The sequence below is a fragment of the Mobula birostris genome, chromosome 10 (assembly GCF_030028105.1).
Source record: "Mobula birostris isolate sMobBir1 chromosome 10, sMobBir1.hap1, whole genome shotgun sequence".
NCBI classification, from domain to species: Eukaryota; Metazoa; Chordata; class Chondrichthyes; order Myliobatiformes; family Myliobatidae; genus Mobula; species Mobula birostris.
In genome coordinates this window covers 92664846-92692019 of record NC_092379.1, presented here as the reverse complement: position 1 = coordinate 92692019, position 27174 = coordinate 92664846, and the positions used below count along the sequence as shown (strand labels likewise).

Below are 27174 nucleotides of genomic sequence, written 5' to 3'. Positions count from 1 at the left end.
TACACAACTCCAACCTGACCCACGGCTACACCTCATACACAACTCAACTTGACCGACAGCAACACCTCATACACAACTCCAACTTGAGCCACAGCAACACCGCATACACAACTACAACGTGACCCACGGCAACAACTCATACAGCTCTCCAACCTGACCCACAGCAACACCTCATACAGCGCTCCAACCTGACCCACAGCAACTTTTCATACACAACTCCAACCCGACTCACAGCAACACCTCATACACAACTCCAACCTGACCAACAGCATCACCTCATACACAATTCCAACCTGACCCACGGCAACACCTCATATACAACTCCAACCTGACCCACTGCAAAACCTCATACACAACTCCAACCTGACCCACGGCAACAACTCATACACGACTCCAAGCAGGTCCACGACAACACCTCAGACACAACTCCAACCTGACCCACAGGAACACCTCATACACAACTCCAACCTGACCCACGGCAAGAACTCATACACAATTCCAACCAGACCCACAGCAACACTTCATACACAACTCCAACCTGACCCACAGCAACAACTCATACAGCTCTCCAACCTGACCCCCAGCAACACCTCATAAACAACTCCAACCTGACCCACAGCAACACCTCATACAGCACTGCAACCTGACTCACACCAACTTTTCATACACAACTCCAACCCGACTCACACCAACACCTCATACACAACTCCAACCTGACCCACAGCAACACCTCACACACAACACCAACCTGATCCACGGCAACACCTGATACACAACTCCAACCTGACCAACGGCATCACCTCATACACAACTCCAACCTGACCCACGGCAACACCTCATACACAACTCCAACTTGACCCACAGCAACACCTCATACACAACTCCAACCTGAGCCACGGCAACACCTCATAAACAACTCCAACCTGACCAGCAGCAACACCTCATACACAACTCCAACTTGACCCACAGCAACACCTCATACACAACTCCAACCTGAACCACGGCAACACCTCATTCACAACTCCAACCTGACCCCCAGCAACACCTCATACACAACTCCAACCTGACCCGCGGCTACACCTCATGCACAACTCCAACTTGACCGACAGCAACACCTCATACACAACTCCAACCTGACCCACGGCAACACCTCATGCACGACTCCAACTTTACACACAGCAACACCTCATTCACAACTCCAACCTGACCCACGGTAACACCTCATACACAACTCCAACCTGACCCACAGCAACACCTCATACACAACTCCAACTTGACCCACAGCAACACCTCATACACAACTCCAACCTGACCCACAGCATCACCTCATACACAATTCCAACTGACCCACGGCAACACCTCATATAGAACTCCAACCTGACCCACTGCAAAACCTCATACACAACTCCAACCTGACCCACGGCAACAACTCATACACGACTCCAAGCAGGTCCACGACAACACCTCAGACACAACTCCAACCTGACCCACAGGAACACCTCATACACAACTCCAACCTGACCCACGGCAAGAACTCATACACAATTCCAACCAGACCCACAGCAACACTTCATACACAACTCCAACCTGACCCACAGCAACAACTCATACAGCTCTCCAACCTGACCCCCAGCAACACCTCATAAACAACTCCAACCTGACCCACAGCAACACCTCATACAGCACTGCAACCTGACTCACACCAACTTTTCATACACAACTCCAACCCGACTCACACCAACACCTCATACACAACTCCAACCTGACCCACAGCAACACCTCACACACAACACCAACCTGATCCACGGCAACACCTGATACACAACTCCAACCTGACCAACGGCATCACCTCATACACAACTCCAACCTGACCCACGGCAACACCTCATACACAACTCCAACTTGACCCACAGCAACACCTCATACACAACTCCAACCTGAGCCACGGCAACACCTCATAAACAACTCCAACCTGACCAGCAGCAACACCTCATACACAACTCCAACTTGACCCACAGCAACACCTCATACACAACTCCAACCTGAACCACGGCAACACCTCATTCACAACTCCAACCTGACCCCCAGCAACACCTCATACACAACTCCAACCTGACCCGCGGCTACACCTCATGCACAACTCCAACTTGACCGACAGCAACACCTCATACACAACTCCAACCTGACCCACGGCAACACCTCATGCACGACTCCAACTTTACACACAGCAACACCTCATTCACAACTCCAACCTGACCCACGGTAACACCTCATACACAACTCCAACCTGACCCACAGCAACACCTCATACACAACTCCAACTTGACCCACAGCAACACCTCATACACAACTCCAACAGACCCCCAGCAACACCTCATACACAACTCCAACCTGACCTAAGGCAAGAACTCATACACAACTCCAACCAGACCGACAGCAACACCATATGCACAACTCCAACCTGACCCACAGCAACAAATCATACAGCTCTCCAACCTGACCCCTAGCAACACCTCATAAACGACTCCAACTTAACCCACAGCAACACCTCATACACAACTCCAACCTGACCCACAGCAACACCTCATGCACAAATCCAACCTGACCACAGCAACACCTCATACAGAACTCCACCTTGACCCACAGCAACACCTCATACACAACTCCATCCTGACCCACAGCAACACCTCATACACAACTCCAACCTGACCCAGGGCAACACCTCATACACAACTCCAACTTGACCCACAGCAACACCTCATACACAACTCCAACCTGACCCAGGGCAACACCTCATACACGACTCCAACTTGACCCATAGCAACACCTCATACACAACTCCAACCTGAACCTCGGCAACACCTCATTGACAACTCCAACCTGAGCCACAGCAACACCTCATTCACAACTCCAACCTGATCGCCAGCAACACCTCATACACAACTCCAACCTGACCCACGGCTACACCTCATACACAACTCAACTTGACCGACAGCAACACCTCATACACAACTCCAACTTGAGCCACAGCAACACCGCATACACAACTACAACGTGACCCACGGCAACAACTCATACAGCTCTCCAACCTGACCCACAGCAACACGTCATACAGCGCTCCAATCTGACCCACAGCAACTTTTCATACACAACTCCAACCCGACTCACAGCAACACCTCATACACAACTCCAACCTGACCCACAGCATCACCTCATACACAATTCCAACCTGACCCACGGTAACACCTCATATACAACTCCAACCTGACCCACTGCAAAACCTCATACACAACTCCAACCTGACCCACGGCAACAACTCATACACGACTCCAAGCAGGTCCACGACAACACCTCAGACACAACTCCAACCTGACCCACAGCAACACCTCATACACAACTCCAACTTGACCCACAGCAACACCTCATACACAACTCCAACCTGAGCCACGGCAACACCTCATTCACAACTCCAACCTGACCCCCAGCAACACCTCATACACAACTCCAACCTGACCCGCGGCTACACCTCATGCACAACTCCAACTTGACCGACAGCAACACCTCATACACAACTCCAACCTGACCCACGGCAACACCTCATGCACGACTCCAACTTTACACACAGCAACACCTCATTCACAACTCCAACCTGACCCACGGTAACACCTCATACACAACTCCAACCTGACCCACAGCAACACCTCATACACAACTCCAACTTGACCCACAGCAACACCTCATACACAACTCCAACCAGACCCCCAGCAACACCTCATACACAACTCCAACCTGACCTAAGGCAAGAACTCATACACAACTCCAACCAGACCGACAGCAACACCATATGCACAACTCCAACCTGACCCACAGCAACAAATCATACAGCTCTCCAACCTGACCCCTAGCAACACCTCATAAACGACTCCAACTTAACCCACAGCAACACCTCATACACAACTCCAACCTGACCCACAGCAACACCTCATGCACAAATCCAACCTGAGCCACAGCAACACCTCATACACAACTCCATCCTGAGCCATGGCAACACCTCATTCACAACTTCAACCTGACCCACGGCAACACCTCATACACAACTCCAGCCTGATCCACAGCAACACCTCATACACAACTCCAACCTAAGCCATGGCAACACCTCATACACAACTCCAACCTGACCCGCGGCTACACCTCATACACATCCAACTTGACCGACAGCAACACCTCATACACAACTCCAACTTCAGCCACAGCAACACGTCATACACAATTGCAACTTGACCGACAGCAACACCTCATACACAACTCCAACCTGACCCGCGGCTACACCTCATACACAACTCCAACTTGACCGACAGCAACACCGCATACATAACTCCAACCTGACCCACGGCAACACCTCATGCACGACTCCAACTTGACACACAGCAACACCTCATTCACAACTCCAACCTGACCCACGGTAACACCTCATAAACAACTCCAACCTGACCCGCAGCAACACCTCATACACAACTCCAACTTGACCCACAGCAACACCTCATACACAACTCCAACCTGAGCCACGGCAACACCTCATTCACAACTCCAACCTGACCCCCAGCAACACCTCATACACAACTCCAACCTGACCCGCGGCTACACCTCATGCACAACTCCAACTTGACCGACAGCAACACCGCATACATAACTCCAACCTGACCCACGGCAACACCTCATGCACGACACCAACTTTACACACAGCAACACCTCATTCACAACTCCAACCTGACCCACAGCAACACCTCATACACAACTCCAACGTGACCCACAGCAACACCTCATACACAATTCCAACCTGACCCGCGGCTACACCTCATTCACAATTCCAACTTGACCGACAGCAACACCTCATACACAACTCCAACTTGAGCCACAGCAATACCTCATACACAACTCCATCCTGACCCACAGGAACACCTCATACACAACTCCAACCTGACCTAAGGCAAGAACTCATACACAACTCCAACCAGACCGACAGCAACACCACATGCACAACTCCAACCTGACCCACAGCAACAAATCATACAGCTCTCCAACCTGACCCCTAGCAACACCTCATAAACGACTCCAACTTAACCCACAGCAACACCTCATACACAACTCCAACCTGACCCACAGCAACACCTCATGCACAAATCCAACCTGAGCCACAGCAACACCTCATACACAACTCCATCCTGAGCCATGGCAACACCTCATTCACAACTTCAACCTGACCCACGGCAACACCTCATACACAACTCCAGCCTGATCCACAGCAACACCTCATACACAACTCCAACCTAAGCCATGGCAACACCTCATACACAACTCCAACCTGACCCGCGGCTACACCTCATACACATCCAACTTGACCGACAGCAACACCTCATGCACAACTCCAACTTCAGCCACAGCAACACGTCATACACAACTGCAACTTGACCGACAGCAACACCTGATACACAACTCCAATCTGACCCGCGGCTACACCTCATACACAACTCCAACTTGACCGACAGCAACACCTCATACAAAACTGCAACTTGAGCCACAGCAACACCTCATACACAACTCCAACCTGCAACCAGCAACACCTCAAACACTACTCCAACCTGACCCATAGCAACACCTCATACACAACTCCAATCTGACCTACGGCAACACCTCATACACAACTCCAACCTGACCCACGGCAACAAGTCATACACAACTCCAACCAGAACGACAGCAACACCTCATAAACAACTCCAACCTGACACAGGGCAACACCTCATACACAACCCCAACCTGACCCACAGCAACACCTCATACACAACTCCAACCTTACCCCCAGCAACACCTCATACACAACTCCAACCTGACCCACGGCAACACCTCATACACAACTCCAACTTGACCCACAACAACATTTCATACACATCTCCAACCTGACTCACAGCAACACCTCATACACAACTCCATCTTGACCCACTGCAACACCTCATACACAACTCCATCCTGACCCACGGCAACACCTCATACAGGACTCCAACCTGACCCACAGCAAAACCTCATACACAACTCCAACCTGACCCATGGCAACACCTCAAACACAACTCCAACCTGACCCACAGCAACACCTCATAAAGCACTCCAACCTGACCCACAGCAATACTTCATGCACACCTCCAACCTGTCCCCCAACAACACCTCTTGCACAACTCCAACGTGACCCACAGCAATACTTCATGTTGGTCTCCAACGTGACCCACAGCTACACCTCATACAGGACTCCAACCAGACCCACTGCAACACTTCATACACAACTCCAACCTGACCCACGGCAACACTCATACAAAACTCCAACTTGACCCACAGCTGCACCTCATATACAACTCCAACGTGACCGGCAGCAACACGGCATACACAACTTCAAACTGAGCCACGGCAACAACTCATACAGGTTTCCAACCAGGCCCACGACAACACCTCATACACAACTCCAACCAGACCCACAGCAACACCTCATACACAACTCCAACCAGACCCACAGCAACACCTCATACACAACTCCAACCAGACCCACAGCAACACCTCATGCACAACTCCAACCAGACCCACAGCAACACCTCATACACAACTCCAACCAGACCCACGACAACAACGCATACACAACTCCAACCAGACCTACGGCAACACCTCATACACAACTCCAACCTGACCCACGGCAACAGCTCATACACAACTCCAACCTGAGCCACAGCAGCACCTCATACACAACTCCATCCTGAGCCATGGCAACACCTCATTCACAACTTCAACCTGACCAACGGCAACACCTCATACACAACTCCAACCTGATCCACAGCAACACCTCATACACAACTCCAACCTAACCCGCGGCTACATCGCATACACAATTCCAACTTGACCGACAGCAACACCTCATACACAACTCCAACTTCAGCCACAGAAACACGTCATACACAACTGCAACTTGACCGACAGCAACACCTCATACACTACTCCAACCTTACCACCAGCAATACCTCATACACAACTGTAACCTGACCCGCGGCTACACCTCATACACAACTCCAACTTGACCGACAGCAACACCTCATACAAAACTCCAACTTGAGCCACAGCAACACCTCATACACAACTCCAACCTGCAAGCAGCAACACCTCATACACTACTCCAACCTGACCTATAGCAACACCTCATACACAACTCCAACCTTACCCCCAGCAACACCTCATTCACAACTCCAACCTGACCCACAGCAACACCTCATACACAACTCCAACGTGACCCACAGCAACACCTCATACACAATTCCAACCTGACCCGCGGCTACACCTCATTCACAATTCCAACTTGACCGACAGCAACACCTCATACACAACTCCAACTTGAGCCACAGCAATACCTCATACACAACTCCATCCTGACCCACAGGAACACCTCATACACAACTCCAACCTGACCTAAGGCAAGAACTCATACACAACTCCAACCAGACCGACAGCAACACCACATGCACAACTCCAACCTGACCCACAGCAACAAATCATACAGCTCTCCAACCTGACCCCTAGCAACACCTCATAAACGACTCCAACTTAACCCACAGCAACACCTCATACACAACTCCAACCTGACCCACAGCAACACCTCATGCACAAATCCAACCTGAGCCACAGCAACACCTCATACACAACTCCATCCTGAGCCATGGCAACACCTCATTCACAACTTCAACCTGACCCACGGCAACACCTCATACACAACTCCAGCCTGATCCACAGCAACACCTCATACACAACTCCAACCTAAGCCATGGCAACACCTCATACACAACTCCAACCTGACCCGCGGCTACACCTCATACACATCCAACTTGACCGACAGCAACACCTCATGCACAACTCCAACTTCAGCCACAGCAACACGTCATACACAACTGCAACTTGACCGACAGCAACACCTGATACACAACTCCAATCTGACCCGCGGCTACACCTCATACACAACTCCAACTTGACCGACAGCAACACCTCATACAAAACTGCAACTTGAGCCACAGCAACACCTCATACACAACTCCAACCTGCAACCAGCAACACCTCAAACACTACTCCAACCTGACCCATAGCAACACCTCATACACAACTCCAATCTGACCTACGGCAACACCTCATACACAACTCCAACCTGACCCACGGCAACAAGTCATACACAACTCCAACCAGAACGACAGCAACACCTCATAAACAACTCCAACCTGACACAGGGCAACACCTCATACACAACCCCAACCTGACCCACAGCAACACCTCATACACAACTCCAACCTTACCCCCAGCAACACCTCATACACAACTCCAACCTGACCCACGGCAACACCTCATACACAACTCCAACTTGACCCACAACAACATTTCATACACATCTCCAACCTGACTCACAGCAACACCTCATACACAACTCCATCTTGACCCACTGCAACACCTCATACACAACTCCATCCTGACCCACGGCAACACCTCATACAGGACTCCAACCTGACCCACAGCAAAACCTCATACACAACTCCAACCTGACCCATGGCAACACCTCAAACACAACTCCAACCTGACCCACAGCAACACCTCATAAAGCACTCCAACCTGACCCACAGCAATACTTCATGCACACCTCCAACCTGTCCCCCAACAACACCTCTTGCACAACTCCAATGTGACCCACAGCAATACTTCATGTTGGTCTCCAACCTGACCCACAGCTACACCTCATACAGGACTCCAACCAGACCCACAGCAACACTTCATACACAACTCCAACCTGACCCACGGCAACACTCATACAAAACTCCAACTTGACCCACAGCTGCACCTCATATACAACTCCAACGTGACCAGCAGCAACACGGCATACACAACTTCAAACTGAGCCACGGCAACAACTCATACAGGTTTCCAACCAGGCCCACGACAACACCTCATACACAACTCCAACCAGACCCACAGCAACACCTCATACACAACTCCAACCAGACCCACAGCAACACCTCATACACAACTCCAACCAGACCCACAGCAACACCTCATACACAACTCCAACCAGACCCACAGCAACACCTCATGCACAACTCCAACCAGACCCACAGCAACACCTCATACACAACTCCAACCAGACCCACGACAACAACGCATACACAACTCCAACCAGACCTACGGCAACACCTCATACACAACTCCAACCTGACCCACGGCAACAGCTCATACACAACTCCAACCTGAGCCACAGCAGCACCTCATACACAACTCCATCCTGAGCCATGGCAACACCTCATTCACAACTTCAACCTGACCAACGGCAACACCTCATACACAACTCCAACCTGATCCACAGCAACACCTCATACACAACTCCAACCTAACCCGCGGCTACACCGCATACACAATTCCAACTTGACCGACAGCAACACCTCATACACAACTCCAACTTCAGCCACAGAAACACGTCATACACAACTGCAACTTGACCGACAGCAACACCTCATACACTACTCCAACCTTACCACCAGCAATACCTCATACACAACTGTAACCTGACCCGCGGCTACACCTCATACACAACTCCAACTTGACCGACAGCAACACCTCATACAAAACTCCAACTTGAGCCACAGCAACACCTCATACACAACTCCAACCTGCAAGCAGCAACACCTCATACACTACTCCAACCTGACCTATAGCAACACCTCATACACAACTCCAACCTTACCCCCAGCAACACCTCATACACAACTCCAACCTGACCTACGGCAACACCTCATACACAACTCCAACCTGACCCACGGCAACAAGTCATACACAACTCCAACCAGAACGACAGCAACACCTCATAAACAACTCCAAACTGACCCACGGGAACACCTCATACACAACTCCAACCTGACCCACAGCAAAACCTCATACACATCTCCAACCTGACTCACAGCAACACCTCATACACAACTCCATCTTGACCCACTGCAACACCTCATACACAACTCCAACCTGACAGACGGCAACACCTCATACACAACTCCATCCTGACCCACGGCAACACCTCATACAGGACTCCAACCTGACCCACAGCAAAACCTCATACACAACTCCAACCTGACCCATGGCAACACCTCAAACACAACTCCAACCTGACCCACAGCAACACCTCATAAAGCACTCCAACCTGACCCACAGCAATACTTCATGCACACCTCCAACCTGTCCCCCAACAACACCTCTTGCACAACTCCAACCTGACCCACAGCAATACTTCATGTTGGTCTCCAACCTGACCCACAGCTACACCTCATACAGGACTCCAACCAGACCCACAGCAACACTTCATACACAACTCCAACCTGACCCACGGCAACACTCATACAAAACTCCAACTTGACCCACAGCTGCACCTCATATACAACTCCAACGTGACCGGCAGCAACACGGCATACACAAATTCAAACTGAGCCACGGCAACAACTCATACAGGTTTCCAACCAGGCCCACGACAACACCTCATACACAACTCCAACCAGACCCACAGCAACACCTCATACACAACTCCAACCAGATCCACAGCAACACCTCATACACAACTCCAACCAGACCCACAGCAACACCTCATACACAACTCCAACCAGACCCACAGCAACACCTCATACACAACTCCAACCAGACCCACAGCAACACCTCATACACAACTCCAACCAGACCCACGACAACAACGCATACACAACTCCAACCTGAGCCACAGCAGCACCTCATACACAACTCCATCCTGAGCCATGGCAACAGCTCATACACAACTCCAACCTGAGCCACAGCAGCACCTCATACACAACTCCAACCTGACCCACAGCAACACCTCATTCACAACTTCAACCTGACCAACGGCAACACCTCATACACAACTCCAACCTGATCCACAGCAACACCTCATACACAACTCCAACCTAAGCCACGGCAACACCTCATACACAACTCCAACCTAACCCGCGGCTGCACCGCATACACAATTCCAACTTGACCGACAGCAACACCTCATACACAACTCCAACTTCAGCCACAGCAACACGTCATACACAACTGCAACTTGACCGACAGCAACACCTCATACACTACTCCAACCTTACCACCAGCAATACCTCATACACAACTCTAACCTGACCCGCGGCTACACCTCATACACAACTCCAACTTGACCGACAGCAACACCTCATACAAAACTCCAACTTGAGCCACAGCAACACCTCATACACAACTCCAACCTGCAAGCAGCAACACCTCATACACTACTCCAACCTGACCCATAGCAACACCTCATACACAACTCCAACCTTACCGCCAGCAACACCTCATACACAACTCCAACCTGACCTACGGCAACACCTCATACACAACTCCAACCTGACCCACGGCAACAAGTCATACACAACTCCAACCAGAACGACAGCAACACCTCATAAACAACTCCAACCTGACCCACGGGAACACCTCATACACAACTCCAACCTGACCCACAGCAACACCTCATACACAACTCCAACCTTACCCCCAGCAACACCTCATACACAACTCCAACCTGACCCACGGCACACCTCATACACAACTCTAACCTGACCTACGGAAACAATTCATACACAACTCCAACCAGACCCACAGCAACACCTCATACACAACTCCAACCTGACCCACAGCAACATTTCATACACATCTCCAACCTGACTCACAGCAACACCTCATACACAACTCCAACTTAACCCACTGCAACACCTCATACACAACTCCAACCTGACCCACAGCAATACTTCATGCACACCTCCAAACTGTCCTCCAGCAACACCTCTTGCACAACTCCAACCTGACCCACAACAATACTTCATGTTGGTCTCCAACCTGACCCACAGCTACACCTCATACAGGACTCCAACCAGACCCACAGCAACACTTCATACACAACTCCAACCTGACCCACGGCAACACTCATACACAACTCCAACTTGACCCACAGCTACACCTCATACACAACTCCAACCAGACCCACAGCAACACCTCATACACAACTCCAACCAGACCCACAGCAACACCTCATACACAACTCCAACCAGACCCACGACAACACCGCATACACAACTCCAACCAGACCTACGGCAACACCTCATACACAACTCCAACCTGACCCACGGCAACACCTCATACACAACTCCAACCTGACCGACAGTAACACCTCATACACAACTCCAACCTGACCCACGGCAACACCTCATACACAACTCCAACCTGACCCACGGCAACAACTCATACAGGACTCCAACCAGACCCACAGCAACACCTCATACACATCTCCAACCTGACCCACGGCAACACCTCATACCCAACACCAACCTGACCCACAGCAACACCTCATACACAACTCCAACCTGACCCACGAAAACACCTCATACACAACACCAACCTGACCCCCAGCAACAGCTCATACACAACTCCAACGTGACTCACAGCAACACCTCATACACAACTCCAACCTGACCCACCGCAACACCTCATACACAACTCCAACCTGACCCACAGCAACACCTCATACACATCTCCAACCTGACCCACGGCAACACCTCATACCCAACACCAACCTGACCCACAGCAACACCTCATACACAACTCCAACCTGACCCACGAAAACACCTCATACACAACACCAACCTGACCCCCAGCAACAGCTCATACACAACTCCAACGTGACTCACAGCAACACCTCACACACAACTCCAACCTGACCCACCGCAACACCTCATACACAACTCCAACCTGACCCACAGCAACACCTCATACACAACTCCAACCTGACCCAGGGCAACACCACATACACAACTCCAACCTGACCCACAGCAACACCTCATACACAACTCCAACCTGACCCAGGGCAACACCACATACACAACACCAACCTGGCACCCAGCAACACTTCATACCCAACTCCAACTTGACACACAGCAATACTTCATACACAACTCCAACTTGACCCACAGCAACACCTCATACACAACTCCAACCAGACACACAGCAACACCTCACGCACAACTCCAACCAGACCCACGGCAACAACTCATACACAACTCCAACCAGACCTACAGCAACACCTCATACACGACTCCAACCAGACCCACGGCAACACCTCATACAGCTCTCCAACCTGACCCCCAGCAACACCTCATACACAACTCCAACCTGACCCACAGCAGCACATTAAACAGCACTCAAACCTGACCCACAGCAACTTTTCATACACAACTCCATCCCGACTCACAACAACACCTCATACACAACTCCAACCTGATCCACAGCAACACCTCATACACAACTCCAACCTGACCCACGACCACACCTCATACACCACACAACCTAACCCCCAGCAACACCTCATACACAACTCCATTCTGACTCACAGCAACACGTCATACACAACTCCAACCTCACCCACGGCAACAACTCATACAGGACTCCAACCCTGCCCACGACAACAGCTCATACACAACTCCAACCTGACCCACAGCAACACCTCATAAACAACTCAAACTTCACCCACAGCAACACTTCATACACAACTCCAACCAGACCCACAGCAACACCTCATACACAACTCCAACCACCGACGACAACACCTCATGCACAACTCCAACCTGACGCACAGCAACACCTCATACACAACTCCAACCAGACTTACGGCAACATATCATACACAACTCCAACCTGACCCACGGCATCACCTCATACACAACTCCAACCTGACCCACGGCAACACCTCATACCCAACACCAACCTGACCCACAGCAACACCTCATACACAACTCCAACCTGACCCACGAAAACACCTCATACACAACACCAACCTGACCCCCAGCAACAGCTCATACACAACTCCAACGTGACTCACAGCAACACCTCATACACAACTCCAACCTGACCCACCGCAACACCTCATACACAACTCCAACCTGACCCACAGCAACACCTCATACACATCTCCAACCTGACCCACGGCAACACCTCATACCCAACACCAACCTGACCCACAGCAACACCTCATACACAACTCCAACCTGACCCACGAAAACACCTCATACACAACACCAACCTGACCCCCAGCAACAGTTCATACACAACTCCAACGTGACTCACAGCAACACCTCACACACAACTCCAACCTGACCCACCGCAACACCTCATACACAACTCCAACCTGACCCACAGCAACACCTCATACACAACTCCAACCTGACCCAGGGCAACACCACATACACAACTCCAACCTGACCCACAGCAACACCTCATACACAACTCCAACCTGACCCAGGGCAACACCACATACACAACACCAACCTGACACCCAGCAACACTTCATACCCAACTCCAACTTGACACACAGCAATACTTCATACACAACTCCAACTTGACCCACAGCAACACCTCATACACAACTCCAACCAGACACACAGCAACACCTCACGCACAACTCCAACCAGACCCACGGCAACAACTCATACACAACTCCAACCAGACCTACAGCAACACCTCATACACGACTCCAACCAGACCCACGGCAACACCTCATACAGCTCTCCAACCTGACCCCCAGCAACACCTCATACACAACTCCAACCTGACCCACAGCAGCACATTAAACAGCACTCAAACCTGACCCACAGCAACTTTTCATACACAACTCCATCCCAACTCACAGCAACACCTCATACACAACTCCAACCTGATCCACAGCAACACCTCATACACAACTCCAACCTGACCCACGACCACACCTCATACACCACACAACCTAACCCCCAGCAACACCTCATACACAACTCCATTCTGACTCACAGCAACACGTCATACACAACTCCAACCTGACCTACGGCAACACCTCATACACAACTCCAACCTGACCCACGGCAACAACTCATACAGGACTCCAACCCTGCCCACGACAACAGCTCATACACAACTCCAACCTGACCCACAGCAACACCTCATAAACAACTCAAACTTAACCCACAGCAACACTTCATACACAACTCCAACCAGACCCACAGCAACACCTCATACACAACTCCAACCACCGACGACAACACCTCATGCACAACTCCAACCTGACGCACAGCAACACCTCATACACAACTCCAACCAGACTTACGGCAACATATCATACACAACTCCAACCTGACCCACGGCATCACCTCATACACAACTCCAACCTTACCCCCAGCAACACCTCATACACAACTCCAACCTGACCTACGGCAACACCTCATACACAACTCCAACCTGACCCACGGCAACAAGTCATACACAACTCCAACCAGAACGACAGCAACACCTCATGAACAACTCCAACCTGACCCACGGGAACACCTCATACACAACTCCAACCTGACCCACAGCAACACCTCATACACAACTCCAACCTTACCCCCGGCAACACCTCATACACAACTCCAACCTGACCCACGGCAACACCTCATACACAACTCTAACCTGACCTACGGAAACAACTCATACACAACTCCAACCAGACCCACAGCAACACCTCATACACAACTCCAACCTGACCCACAGCAACACCTCATACACAAATCCAACCTGACCCACAGCAACACCTCATGCACCACTCCAACCTGACCCACAGCAACATTTCATACACATCTCCAACCTGACTCACAGCAACACCTCATACACAACTCCAACTTAACCCACTGCAACACCTCATACACAACTCCAACCTGACCCATGGCAACACCTCAAACACAACTCCAACCTGACCCACGGCAACACCTCATAAAGGACTCCAACCTGACCCACAGCAAAACCTCATACACAACTCCAACCTGACCGACGACAACACCTCATACAGGACTCCAACCCGGCCCACAACAACACCTCATACACAACTCCAACCTGACCCAGGGCAACACCTCATACGAGACTCCAACCAGACCCACAGCAACACCTCATACACAACTCCAACCTGACCCACAGCAACATCTCATACACAACTCCAACCTAACCCACGGCAACACCTCATACACAACTCCAACCTGACCCACGAGAACACCTCATACACAACTCCAACCTGACCCACGACAACACCTCATACACAACTCCAACCAGACCCACAGCAACACATTATACAGGACTCCAACCTGACCCACAGCAATACTTCATGCACACCTCCAAACTGTCCTCCAGCAACACCTCTTGCACAACTCCAACCTGACCCACAACAATACTTCATGTTGGTCTCCAACCTGACCCACAGCTACACCTCATACAGGACTCCAACCAGACCCACAGCAACACTTCATACACAACTCCAACCTGACCCACGGCAACGCTCATACACAACTCCAACTTGACCCACAGCTACACCTCATACACAACTCCAACCTGACCCAGGGCAACACCTCATACACAACTCCAACCAGACCCACGACAACACCGCATACACAACTCCAACCAGACCTACGGCAACACCTCATACACAACTCCAACCTGACCGACAGTAACACCTCATACACAACTCCAACCTGACCCACGGCAACACCTCATACACAACTCCAACCTGACCCACGGCAACAACTCATACAGGACTCCAACCAGACCCACAGCAACACCTCATACACATCTCCAACCTGACCCACGGCAACACCTCATACCCAACACCAACCTGACCCACAGCAACACCTCATACACAACTCCAACCTGACCCACGAAAACACCTCATACACAACACCAACCTGACCCCCAGCAACAGCTCATACACAACTCCAACGTGACTCACAGCAACACCTCATACACAACTCCAACCTGACCCACCGCAAAACCTCATACACAACTCCAACCTGACCCACAGCAACACCTCATACACAACTCCAACCTGACCCAGGGCAACACCACATACACAACACCAACCTGACACCCAGCAACACTTCATACCCAACTCCAACTTGACACACAGCAATACTTCATACACAACTCCAACTTGACCCACAGCAACACCTCATACACAACTCCAACCAGACACACAGCAACACCTCACGCACAACTCCAACCAGACCCACGGCAACAACTCATACACAACTCCAACCAGACCTACAGCAACACCTCATAAACGACTCCAACCAGACCCACGGCAACACCTCATACAGCTCTCCAACCTGACCCCCAGCAATACCTCATACACAACTCCAACCTGACCCACAGCAGCACATTAAACAGCACTCAAACCTGACCCACAGCAACTTTTCATACACAACTCCATCCCGACACACAGCAACACCTCATACACAACTCCAACCTGATCCACAGCAACACCTCATACACAACTCCAACCTGACCCACGACCACACCCTATACACCACACAACCTAACCCCCAGCAACACCTCATACACAACTCCATTCTGACTCACAGCAACACGTCATACACAACTCCAACCTGACCTACGGCAACACCTCATACACAACTCCAACCTGACCCACGGCAACAAATCATACAGGACTCCAACCCTGCCCACGACAACAGCTCATACACAACTCCAACCTGACCCACAGCAACACCTCATAAACAACTCAAACTTCACCCACAGCAACACTTCATACACAACTCCAACCAGACCCACAGCAACACCTCATACACAACTCCAACCACCGACGACAACACCTCATGCACAACTCCAACCTGACGCACAGCAACACCTCATACACAACTCCAACTAGACTTACGGCAACATATCATACACAACTCCAACCTGACCCACGGCATCACCTCATACACAACTCCAACCTGACCCACGGCAACACCTCATATACAACTCCAACCTGACCTACGGCAAAACCTCATACACAACTCCAACCTGACCCACAGCAACAACTCCTACACAACTCCAACCTGACCCACAGCAACACCTCATGCACAGCACCAACCTGACCCATGGCAACAACTCATACACGACTCCAAGCTGGCCCACGACAACACCTCATACACAACTCCAACCTGACCCACAGGAACACCTCATACACAACTCCAACCTGACCCTCAGCAAAAAATCATACAGCTCTCCAACCTGAATCCCAGCAACACCTCATACACAACTCCAACCTGACCCACAGCAACACCTCATACAGCACTCCAACCTGACCCACAGCAACTTTTCATACACAACTCCAACCCGACTCACAGCAACACCTCATACACAACTCCAACCTGACCCACAGCAACACCTCATACACAACACCAAGCTGACCCACCGCAATACCTGATACACTACTCCAACCTGACCCACGGCAACAACTCATACACATCTCCAACCTGACCCACGGCAACACCTCATACACAACTCCATCTTGACCCACAGCAACACCTCATACACAACTCCAACCTTACCCCCAGCAACACCTCATACACAACTCCAACCTGACCCACAGCAACACCTCATACACAACTCCAACCAGACCCACAGCAACACCTCATACACAACTCCAACCTGACCCACCGGAAACACCTCATACACAACTCCAACCTGACCCACAGCAACACCTCATACACAACTCCAACCTGACCCACAGCAACACCTCATACACAACTCCAACCTGACCCACCGGAAACACCTCATACACAACTCCAACCTGACCCACAGCAACACCTCATACACAACTCCAACCAGACCCACAGCAACACCTCATACACAACTCCAACCTGACCCACGGCAACACCTCATACACAACTCCAACCTGAACCACGGCAACACCTCATTCACAACTCCAACCTGAGCCACGGCAACACCTCATTCACAACTCCAACCTGATCGCCAGCAACACCTCATACACAACTCCAACTTGACCGACAACAACACCTCATACACAACTCCAACTTGAGTCACAGCAACACCGCATACACAACTCCAACCTGACCCACGGCAACAACTCATACACAACTCCAACCTGACCCACGAAAACACCTCATACACAACACCAACCTGACCCCCAGCAACAGCTCATACACAACTCCAACGTGACTCACAGCAACACCTCACACACAACTCCAACCTGACCCACCGCAACACCTCATACACAACTCCAACCTGACCCACAGCAACACCTCATACACAACTCCAACCTGACCCAGGGCAACACCACATACACAACAACAACCTGACACCCAGCAACACTTCATACCCAACTCCAACTTGACACACAGCAATACTTCATACACAACTCCAACTTGACCCACAGCAACACCTCATACACAACTCCAACCAGACACACAGCAACACCTCATGCACAACTCCAACCAGACCCACGGCAACAACTCATACACAACTCCAACCAGACCACAGCAACACCTCATACACGACTCCAACCAGACCCACGGCAACACCTCATACAGCTCTCCAACCTGACCCCCAGCAACACCTCATACACAACTCCAACCTGACCCACAGCAACACCTCATACACAGCTCCAACTTGACCCACAGCAACACCTCATACACAACTCCAACCAGACACACAGCAACACCTCACGCACAACTCCAACCAGACCCACGGCAACAACTCATACACAACTCCAACCAGACCTACAGCAACACCTCATACACGACTCCAACCAGACCCACGGCAACACCTCATACAGCTCTCCAACCTGACCCCCAGCAACACCTCAGACACAACTCCAACCTGACCAACAGCAGCACATTAAACAGCACTCAAACCTGACCCACAGCAACTTTTCATACACAACTCCATCCCGAAACACAGCAACACCTCATACACAACTCCAACCTGATCCACAGCAACACCCCATACACAACTCCAACCTGACCCACGACCACACCCTATACACCACACAACCTAACCCCCAGCAACACCTCATACACAACTCCATTCTGACTCACAGCAACACGTCATACACAACTCCAACCTGACCTACGGCAACACCTCATACACAACTCCAACCTGACCCACGGCAACAACTCATACAGGACTCCAACCCTGCCCACGACAACAGCTCATACACAACTCCAACCTGACCCACAGCAACACCTCATAAACAACTCAAACTTCACCCACAGCAACACTTCATACACAACTCCAACCAGACCCACAGCAACACCTCATACACAACTCCAACCACCGACGACAACACCTCATACACAACTCCAACCTGACGCACAGCAACACCTCATACACAACTCCAACTAGACTTACGGCAACATATCATACACAACTCCAACCTGACCCACGGCATCACCTCATACACAACTCCAACCTGACCCACGGCAACACCTCATACACAACTCCAACCACCGACGACAACACCTCATACACAACTCCAACCTGACGCACAGCAACACCTCATACACAACTCCAACTAGACTTACGGCAACATATCATACACAACTCCAACCTGACCCACGGCATCACCTCATACACAACTCCAACCTGACCCACGGCAACACCTCATACACAACTCCAACCTGACCCACAGCAACAACTCCTACACAACTCCAACTTGACCCGCAACAACACCTCATACACAACTCCAAACTGACCTACGGCAACACCTCATACACAGCTCCAACCTGACCCATGGCAACAACTCATACACGACTCCAAGCTGGCCCACGACAACACCTCATACACAACTCCAACCTGACCCACAGGAACACCTCAAACACAACTTCAACCTGACCCACAGCAAAAAATCATACAGCTCTCCAACCTGAATCCCAGCAACACCTCATACACAACTCCAACCTGACCCACAGCAACACCTCATACAGCACTCCAACCTGACCCACAGCAACTTTTCATACACAACTCCAACCCGACTCACAGCAACACCTCATACACAACTCCAACCTGACCCACAGCAACACCTCATACACAACACCAAGCTGACCCACGGCAATACCTGATACACAACTCCAACCTGACCTACGGCAACAACTGATACACATCTCCAACCTGACCCACGGCAACACCTCATACACAACTCCATCTTGACCCACAGCAACACCTCATACACAACTCCAACCTGAGCCACGGCAACACCTCGTTCACAACTCCAACCTGACCCCCAGCAACACCTCATACACAACTCCAACCTTACCCGCGGCTACACCTCATACACAACTCCAACTTGACCCACTGCAACAACTCATACAGGACTCCAACCCGGCCCACGACAACACCTCATGCGCAACTCCAACCTGACCCACAGCAACACCCCATACACAACTCCAACCAGACCCACAGCAACACCTCATACACAACTCCAACCTGACCCACCGGAAACACCTCATACACAACTCCAACCTGACCCACAGCAACACCTCATACACAACTCCAACCAGACCCACAGCAACACCTCATACACAACTCCAACCAGACCCAGAGCAACACCTCATGCACAACTCCAACCTGAACCACGGCAACACCTCATTCACAACTCCAACCTGAGCCACGGCAACACCTCATTCACAACTCCAACCTGATCGCCAGCAACACCTCATACACAACTCCAACTTGACCGACAGCAACACCTCATACACAACTCCAACCAGACCCACAGCAACACCTCATGCACAACTCCAACTCGAGTCACAGCAACACCGCATACACAACTCCAACCTGACCCACGGCAACAACTCATACAGCTCTCCAACCTGACCCACAGCAACACCTCATACAGCACTCCAACCTGACCGACAGCAACTTTTCATACACAACTCCAACCCGACTCACAGCAACACCTCAAACACAACTCCAACCTCACCCACAGCAACACCTCATACACAACTCCAACCAGACCTACGGCAACACCTCATATGCAACTCCAACTGACCCACGGCATCACCTCATATACAACTCCAACCTGACCCACGGCAAAACCTCATACACAACTTCAACTTGACCCGCAGCAACACCTCATGCACATCTCCATCCAGACCCACGGCAACACCTCATACACAACTCCAACCTGACCCACAGCAACAACTCATACACGACTCCAAGCAGGTCCACGACAACACCTCAGACACAACTCCAACCTGACCCACAGGAACACCTCATACACAACTCCAACCTGACCCACGGCAACAACTCATACACAATTCCAACCAGACCCACAGCAACACCTCATACACAACTCCAACCTGACCCACAGCAACACCTCATACAGCACTGCAACCTGACTAACACCAACTTTTCATACACAACTCCAACCCGACTCACACCAACACCTCATACACAACTCCAACCTGACCCACAGCAACACCGCATACACAACTCCAACCTGACCCACAGCAACACCTCATACACAACACCAACCTGATCCACGGCAACACCTGATACACAACTCCAACCTGACCAACGGCATCACCTCATACACAACTCCAACTTGACCCACAGCAACACCTCATACACAACTCCAACCTGAGCCACGGCAACACCTTATTCACAACTCCAACCTGACCCCCAGCAACACCTCATACACAACTCCAACCTGACCCGCGGCTATACCTCATACACAACTCCAACTTGACCGACAGCAACACCGCATACATAACTCCAACCTGACCCACGGCAACACCTGATGCACAACTCCAACCTGACCCACAGCAACAAATCATACAGCTCTCCAACCTGACCCCCAGCAACACCTCAGACACAACTCCAACCTGACCCACAGCAACACCTCATACACAACTTCAACCTGACCCACAGCAACACCTCATACACAACACCAACCTGACCCACGGCAATACCTGATACACAACTCCAACCTGACCCACGGCAACACCTCATACACAACTCCAACCTGACCCACTGCAACACCTCATGCACAACTCCAACCTGACCCACTGCAACACCTCATACACAACTCCAACCTAGGCCACGGCAAAACCTCATACACAACTCCAACCTGACCCGCGGCTACACCTCATACACAACTCCAGCTTGAGCGACAGCAACACCTCATACACAACTCCAACATCAGCCACAGCAACACGTCATACACAACTGCAACTTGACCGACAGCAACACCTCATACACTACTCCAACCTTACCACCAGCAATACCTCATACACAACTCCAAACTGACCCGCGGCTACACCTCATACAGAACTCCAACTTGACCGACAGCAACACCTCATACACAACTCCAACCAGACCCACAGCAACACCTCATACACAACTCCAACTTGACACACGACAACACCGCATACACAACTCCAACCAGCACTACGGCAACACCTCATACACAACTCCAACCTGACCCACGGCAACACCTCATACACAACTCCAACCTGACCGACAGTAACACCTCATACACAACTCCAACGTGACCCACGGCAACACCTCATACACAACTCCAACCTGACCCACAGCAACACCTCATACACAACTCCAACCAGACCCACGACAACACCGCATACACAACTCCAACCAGACCTACGGCAACACCTCATACACAACTCCAACCTGACCCACGGCAACACCTCATACACAACTCCAACCTGACCGACAGTAACACCTCATACACAACTCCAACCTGACCCACGGCAACACCTCATACACAACTCCAACCTGACCCACGGCAACAACTCATACAGGACTCCAACCAGACCCACAGCAACACCTCATACACATCTCCAACCTGACCCACGGCAACACCTCATACCCAACACCAACCTGACCCACAGCAACACCTCATACACAACTCCAACCTGACCCACGAAAACACCTCATACACAACACCAACCTGACCCCCAGCAACAGCTCATACACAACTCCAACGTGACTCACAGCAACACCTCATACACAACTCCAACCTGACCCACCGCAACACCTCATACACAACTCCAACCTGACCCACAGCAACACCTCATACACATCTCCAACCTGACCCACGGCAACACCTCATACCCAACACCAACCTGACCCACAGCAACACCTCATACACAACTCCAACCTGACCCACGAAAACACCTCATACACAACACCAACCTGACCCCCAGCAACAGCTCATACACAACTCCAACGTGACTCACAGCAACACCTCACACACAACTCCAACCTGACCCACCGCAACACCTCATACACAACTCCAACCTGACCCACAGCAACACCTCATACACAACTCCAACCTGACCCAGGGCAACACCACATACACAACTCCAACCTGACCCACAGCAACACCTCATACACAACTCCAACCTGACCCACGGCAACACCTCATACAGCTCTCCAACCTGACACCCAGCAACACTTCATACCCAACTCCAACTTGACACACAGCAATACTTCATACACAACTCCAACTTGACCCACAGCAACACCTCATACACAACTCCAACCAGACACAGAGCAACACCTCACGCACATCTCCAACCAGACCCACGGCAACAACTCATACACAACTCCAACCAGACCTACAGCAACACCTCATACACGACTCCAACCAGACCCACGGCAACACCTCATACAGCTCTCCAACCTGACCCCCAGCAACACCTCATACACAACTCCAACCAGACCCACAGCAGCACATTAAACAGCACTCAAACCTGACCCACAGCAACTTTTCATACACAACTCCATCCCGACTCACAGCAACACCTCATACACAACTCCAACCTGATCCACAGCAACACCTCATACACAACTCCAACCTGACCCACGACCACACCTCATACACCACACAACCTAACCCCCAGCAACACCTCATACACAACTCCATTCTGACTCACAGCAACACGTCATACACAACTCCAACCTGACCTACGGCAACACCTCATACACAACTCCAACCTGACCCACGGCAACAACTCATCCAGGACTCCAACCCTGCCCACGACAACAGCTCATACACAACTCCAACCTGACCCACAGCAACACCTCATAAACAACTCAAACTTCACCCACAGCAACACTTCATACACAACTCCAACCAGACCCACAGCAACACCTCATACACAACTCCAACCACCGACGACAACACCTCATGCACAACTCCAACCTGACGCACAGCAACACCTCATACACAACTCCAACCTGACCCACGGCAACAAGTCATACACAACTCCAACCAGAACGACAGCAACACCTCATGAACAACTCCAACCTGACCTACGGGAACACCTCATACACAACTCCAACCTGACCCACAGCAACACCTCATACACAACTCCAACCTTACCCCCAGCAACACCTCATACACAACTCCAACCTGACCCACGGCAACACCTCATACACAACTCTAACCTGACCTACGGAAACAACTCATACACAACTCCAACCAGACCCACAGCAACACCTCATACACAACTCCAACCTGACCCACAGCAACACCTCATGCACCACTCCAACCTGACCCACAGCAACATTTCATACACATCTCCAACCTGACTCACAGCAACACCTCATACACAACTCCAACTTAACCCACTGCAACACCTCATACACAACTCCAACCTGACCCATGGCAACACCTCATACACAACTCCAACCTGACCGACGACAACACCTCATACAGGACTCCAACCCGGCCCACAACAACACCTCATACACAACTCCAACCTGACCCAGGGCAACACCTCATACGAGACTCCAACCAGACCCACAGCAACACCTCATACACAACTCCAACCTGACCCACGGCAACATCTCATACACAACTCCAACCTAACCCACGGCAACACCTCATACACAACTCCAACCTGACCCACGAGAACTCCTCATACACAACTCCAACCTGACCCACGACAACACCTCATACACAACTCCAACCAGACCCACAGCAACACATTATACAGGACTCCAACCTGACCCACAGCAATACTTCATGCACACCTCCAAACTGTCCTCCAGCAACACCTCTTGCACAACTCCAACCTGACCCACAACAATACTTCATGTTGGTCTCCAACCTGACCCACAGCTACACCTCATACAGGACTCCAACCAGACCCACAGCAACACTTCATACACAACTCAAACCTGACCCACGGCAACGCTCATACACAACTCCAACTTTACCCACAGCTACACCTCATACACAACTCCAACCTGACCCAGGGCAACACCTCATACACAACTCCAACCAGACCCACGACAACACCGCATTCACAACTCCAACCAGACCTACGGCAACACCTCATACACAACTCCAACCTGACCCACAACAACACCTCATACACAACTCCAACCTGACCGACAGTAACACCTCATACACAACTCCAACCTGACCCACGGCAACACCTCATACACAACTCCAACCTGACCCACAGCAACACCTCATACACAACTCCAACCTGACCCAGGGCAACACCACATACACAACACCAACCTGACACCCAGCAACACTTCATACCCAACTCCAACTTGACACACAGCAATACTTCATACACAACTCCAACTTGACCCACAGCAACACCTCATACACAACTCCAACCAGACACACAGCAACACCTCACGCACAACTCCAACCAGACCCACGGCAACAACTCAGACACAACTCCAACCAGACCTACAGCAACACCTCATACACGACTCCAACCAGACCCACGGCAACACCTCATACAGCTCTCCAACCTGACCCCCAGCAACACCTCATACACAACTCCAACCTGACCCACAGCAGCACATTAAACAGCACTCAAACCTGACCCACAGCAACTTTTCATACACAACTCCATCCCGACACACAGCAACACCTCATACACAACTCCAACCTGATCCACAGCAACACCTCATACACAACTCCAACCTGACCCACGACCACACCCTATACACCACACAACCTAACCCCCAGCAACACCTCATACACAACTCCATTCTGACTCACAGCAACACGTCATACACAACTCCAACCTGACCTACGGCAACACCTCATACACAACTCCAACCTGACCCACGGCAACAACTCATACAGGACTCCAACCCTGCCCACGACAACAGCTCATACACAACTCCAACCTGACCCACAGCAACACCTCATAAACAACTCATCTTCACCCACAGCAACACTTCATACACAACTCCAACCAGACC

At 51.0% G+C, this 27174-nt stretch overlaps 1 long non-coding RNA gene across 1 annotated transcript in view; it reads right to left on the bottom strand.

Annotated features, from left to right (window-relative positions):
* Positions 1-27174, bottom strand: part of LOC140204164 (uncharacterized) — a 208845-nt gene that overhangs the window by 129118 nt on the left and 52553 nt on the right. The gene's annotated exons all lie outside the window — the stretch shown is intronic.